At 42.6% G+C, this 5734-nt stretch overlaps 1 non-coding gene across 1 annotated transcript; it reads left to right on the top strand.

The window, feature by feature from the left end:
* The first annotated feature begins 1598 nt into the window (after nucleotides 1-1598).
* LOC112065448 (small nucleolar RNA SNORA27) lies at nucleotides 1599-1725 on the top strand. Its single transcript, XR_002892048.1, has one exon. It is a non-coding gene; the product is annotated as a small nucleolar RNA SNORA27 (small nucleolar RNA).
* The last annotated feature ends 4009 nt before the right edge of the window (nucleotides 1726-5734 follow it).

Genomic DNA, 5734 nt, shown 5'->3' with positions numbered 1-5734 from the left:
GGACCGGGGCACGAACCCGTGTCCCCTGCATCAGCAGGCGGACTCTCAACCACTGTGCCAACAGGGAAGCCCTGGACTTTTTAATAAAAGATATATAAGGACTGTGACCAAAAAAAAAACTTAAAATTCAACAGTAAGAAAACAAACAACCTGATTTAAAAGTGGACAAAAGATCTGAATAGGTGGCTCACCAAAAAAGATGTAGAAATGGAAAATAAGCATATTAAAGGATGCTCAATATCATATGCCATTAGGAAACTGCAAATTAAAACAACAATGAGATATCACCACAGCTATCAGAATGGCAAAAACCCAAGACACTTGCTGGCGAGGCTGTGGAGCAACAGGAACTTTCATTCGTTGCTGGTGGGAATGCAACACAGTATTTTCTGTAGGAAAGCAAAATGCCATTAGGAATGCAAAACTTTGGAAGACAGTTTGGCAGTTCCTGACAAAACTAAACCATACTCTTACCATATGATGGAGCAGTTGTGCTCCTTGGTATTTACCCAAATGAGTTGAAAACATCTCCACACAAAAACCTGCACATGGAATCATATGATCCAGCAATTCCACTTTTAGGTATATACCCAAAGAATTGAAAGCAGGGTCCTGAAGAGATACATATATAGTCATGTTCATGGTAGTATTATTCACAACAGCCAAGATGTGGAAGAAACCCAAGTGTCCATTGACAGATGAATGGATAAACAAAATGTGGTACAGACATACAATGGAATATTATTCAGCCTTGAAAATGAAGGAAATTCTGGCATACATTACAGCATGGATGAATCTTGAGGATGTTATGCTAGGGGAAATAAGCCAGACACAGAAGGACAAATACTGTGATTCTGCTCACAAGAGATACTTAGAGTTGTCAAAATCATAGGGACAGAAAGTAGAGTGCTGGTTGTCAGGGGCCGGGGGAAGGAGAATGGGAATTTACTCTTTAATGGGTATGGAGTTTCAGTTTTACAAGATGAAAAGGGATTTTAAAATGAGTGGTGGTGGTGTTTGCACCACAATATGAATGTCCTCAATAGCACTAAACTGTACATTTTTAAATGGTTAAGATGGTACATTTTATGTCATGTGTATTTTGTCACAGTAAAAATAAATAAATAAAACCTGTACATGTACATTTACAGTACCTTTATCCATAACTGTCAAAAATTGGAAGGAAATAAGATGCCCTTCAGTAGGTAAATGGATAAATAAATTGTGGTGCAGCAAACAAAGAAATGTTATTTAGTGCTAAAAAGAAATGAGGCATCAAGCCAAAAAAAGACCTGTAGGAAACTTAAATGCATATTACTAAGTGAAAAAGCCCAACCTGAAGAGGCTACATACTCTATGCTTCTGACTATATGACATTCTGGAAAAGGTAGAATTCTGGAGACAGTCAGTTGCTAACGGCAAGGGGAGAGGGAGGGATGAAGAGGTGGAATGCAGAGGATTTTCAGGGCAATATAACTATTCTGTATGACACTACAACAACAGATGCGTGTCATTTCATTATACATTTGTCAAAACCCATACAACGTACAACAACAAGAGTAAGCCCTAATTAAACTATGGACTTTGGGTGACACTGATGTGTCAGTGTAGGTTCATCAAATGTGACAAATATGTTTACTGGTCATTCAAGTGGGCAAAGGAAATATCCTTTTAAAACTCAAGCAAACTGGGTGTTTGTCTTCTAACCTGTTGGAGGAAATAAGCTGTAATTTTTAAAAATGTGACCAATATGACACTGGCAGGGATGCTGATAGTGGGGGGGCCGTGCACGTGTGGGGAGGAGGGTTATGGGAACTCTCTGTACTCTGTGCTCAGCTTTGCTTTGACCCCGAAACTGCTCTAAAAATAAGAGTCTATTTTTAAAAAACAGTAATGAAGAACTATAGCAAAAACTCAGTTTGTAATCAGAATGTTATGAAATATTTTGTCCAGATTCTCTCAAATCTCTTTGTAACAATTCACATCTCCCACCCGTTCCTCCTTGAAACTCTTGGCTCTTTGTACCATGCCATCCTCGGTCTGCCTCACTCTGTTAGGGCACCTTCTCTATCCTTATCCACCGAAGCTCCTGCTTTCTCTCCTAGACTTGCTGTAGGCACACCCCTCCGGGGTTACCCTCAGGCATCCTTCTCTCCGAACCCACTCTCAGTTTTCAGTTACAAAGACCTATATGCACATGACCCCCACATCACCAGGCAGCTCTGAACCGTCCACCACCAAACGCCAGCCAGACCTCACCCCACCCCGGGACACCTCCCGGCGCCTGGAACTTGCCACATCTCAAGTTCATTTTCAAAACTAGCATCTATTCTGCCAAGATGAACGTGGTTCTCTCTGACTCCCAGGCTTGGAGCCTCCTTTGATTACACCTTTTCTCTGGATCCCCGCATCCAATCAGCCACCAGGTTCTATGGATTCTTTCATGTGTTTCTTTCTTGCCAACCCTGCCATCACCACTGGAAGACAAGCCCTCTGTGCCTTCCACCTGGCATTTCTCCTTCATCCTGCAACCCATCTTCCTGCCTCAAGTCTTCCCTTCATTTTTTCATGCTTTAATCTGAAATCAAATCTGTTTTCTTCAAAATGTCTTTCCGTACAGGTTCCCTCTGTCTGCAGGAGCCTGGGTCCCTGCCTTGAGCTACATTGCCCACAAGGTCTCTTCCCACCGTGAACCTCTTCACAGCCATCACCTGGCATCTACCACATACGGCCTAAGTTTTAGTTACCTTCTTACTGGTGTCTGCACTCTCTTAACTAGACTTTAATGGCAGAACAAGTGCTTGTGGGTTACTTGAAAACGCCCACAAGTACAGTAAGCACCAACCCACAGCATCCCCAGGGGCCCAGACAGCATTCTTCTGCTTCTCAGTGGTATCATTATGAATAATATTGTCATTATTTACAATAACAAGTGTTAATGAGGATGTACCACATGTAAAATCACAGGCCAGAGGAGGCCACTGACCATCAATTATTGTCTCTGTTGTACCTTCCTGCTCATTCATTTCTTCATTTCCAACAATGGCCCTACTTACGTGAGGGGGGGAGTAAATTAGGAGTTTAAGATTAACATATACACACTCCTATACATAAAATATATAACCAACAAGGACAGGGAACTACACTTGATATTTTGTAACAACCTATAAGGGAAAAGAATCTGAAAAGGGTTTTATATGTGTGTGTGTGTGTGTGTGTGTGTGTGTGTGTGTGTGTATCTTTTTAGCATATATATCTATATCTATATTATATATATAGATATATATATCTGAATCATTGTGCTGTACACCTGAAACTAACACAACATTGCAAATCAACTATACTCCAATTTAAAAAATAAGGCCCTGTTTAGGTTTCTTAACCTATTTTTCTCTCCACATGCTATTTATTCAGTCCTAGCATTTCTAACAAGTGCTTGCCTTTGAGACTCCACATTATGTTCTCTCTCAGTCACCACCCCTACGTCCAAGTGCCAGCTGTTCACTGCCACCAGCCTGTTTCATCTAATTCTATTCTGTTGGCTTCAACCTTCTCAACTCTGAACATGTGAGATAATACATCCCTGCCCTTGACTGTGAACTTTTATTACCTTTAAAAATATACATATGTACACATACAGAAAGTTGTCCACCCATCATTCTAAAGAAAAGGCCTTTTTGTTTCGGGAGTTTTGGTTTTGGGTTTTTGACAGATAACTTGAGAATATAGGACACTTCTATACTGAAAATCTAAATTCCAGTTCAAAGGCCTTGTCCTCCAAGCAGTTATGCTTCCAAAGGAGGTACTGATCTCCCAGATAGCTTTCACTTTACGAATGTGTGCATTTGTATATATTTCCTCATCATCTTTTTGTCAGTTTGTTCGCTTATTTAAAATACAATTACTGGGCTTCCCTGGTGGCGCAGTGGTTAAGAATCTGCCTGCCAATGCAGGGGACACAGGTTCAATCCCTGGTCCGGGAAGATCCCACACTGCCATGGAGCAACTAAGCCCATGTGCCACAACTACTGAGCCCGCATGCCACAACTACTGAAGCCCGTGCACCTAGAGCCCGTGCTCTGCAACGAGAGAAACCACCACAATGAGAAGCCCGTGCACTGCAACGAAGAGTGGCCCCTGTTCACCACAACTAGAGAAAGCCCGCACGCAGCAACAAAGACCCAACACAGCCAAAAATAAAATAAATTTTTTAAAAAATACAGTTAGTTTTATTTTAAAAATGCACAGCAAGATAAAAAGGTATGCACACTAAAATGGTACTAGTAGCTATCTGTGAAAGGTAGACTTATCAGTGACTTGTTTTATTCTTCATATTTTTAAACTTTCCCTACCCATGTAAGTGTGGCTCATCAGATGCAAAGAAAATGATAAAAATACAAGACATGGGATTGGAAAACATAAAGTTTCTATAGGCTGCTATGTACAGACTCAGTTTTTGTTTTGTTTTGTTTTTTTAATAAATTTATTTGTTTATTTTCGGCTGTGTTGGGTCTTCATTGCTGCATGCGGGCTTTCTCTAGTTTCGGTGAGCGGGGCTACTCTTCGTTGAGGTGCTTGGGCTTCTCACTGCGGTGGCTTCTCTTGCTGTGGAGCACGGGCTCTAGGCGTGTGGGCTTCAGTAGTTGTGGCACGCAGGCTCAGTAGTCGTGGCATACCAGCGTAGTTGCTCTGAGGCATGTGGGATCTTCCCAGACCAAGGCTCGAACACATGTCCCCTGCATTGGCAGGTGGATTCTTAACCACTGTGCCACCAGAGAAGTCCACAGACTCCGTTTTGATAATGCCTCTTAGGTTCTAACATAGGATGATTTTTTTTTAAGATTTTTTTGATGTGGACCATTTTTAAAGTCTTTATTAAATTTGCTACAATATTGCTTTTGTTTTATGTTTTGGTTTTCTGGCCACGAGGCATGTGGGATCTTAGCTCCCCGGCCAGAGATTGAACCCACAACCCCTGCATTGGAAGGCAAAGTCTTAACCACTGGACCGCCAGGGAAGTCCCCATAGGATGATTCTTAAAAGCTTTTCCCTTGAGGACAGATCAAGGTGAGAAATCTCTTTATCTCACTGCACATCCCAGTTATTAAGCCCCAAGGCCCCCCAGGTGGGATGCAGACACCGTGTTGTCAGAGCACGGCCCCTGAGACCTCCCCACTCCCAGTCCTCTTGGGTTCGTCTGTCACGTGAGCCATCCCTACAATTAAGACGAGTCACCCATGTGTATTGGGTGATGCAAGTCCCTACTAGAATTTCAAAACACTTTGCCAGGCTTCAATAAATTTGCTGGCAATTCCCAATTTCAGACATTTCCATTTTAGGCATTTGGAAGCCAGAAAGCCCTTCTCTCTAAGAAGAAACAGAAATCCACACCTACATGGTGCTGACTTGCTCAGAGTTCCAACAGCAGCACCAATGAGGCATGGAGCACAGGGCTTGGAGCCCAGATGTGTGATCAGCGCTCTCAACTAGACCTTCTTGGCTGACACAATCCTCTGACTCACTTCAGTATCGCCCAGCCCTGGGCACACCCCAGTGCAATTATCTGTTAAAAGCATTTCTGTCACTTCCCCACCTCCGCCCCATAGCTGTCTGACTTCCATCCAGTCCTGCAGGGCTCTGAGTTGAGCTCTTTTCTGAGTCTCTGTAATGGCATCCCTAAATGTGTATCTTACATTCAGGTACACGGACAGCATCCCTGGTCACTCCCAAGCAG

The sequence above is a fragment of the Physeter macrocephalus genome, chromosome 13 (assembly GCF_002837175.3).
Source record: "Physeter macrocephalus isolate SW-GA chromosome 13, ASM283717v5, whole genome shotgun sequence".
In the NCBI taxonomy this organism is placed as follows: Eukaryota; Metazoa; Chordata; class Mammalia; order Artiodactyla; family Physeteridae; genus Physeter; species Physeter macrocephalus.
This window is presented reverse-complemented; position numbering and strand designations above follow the sequence as displayed.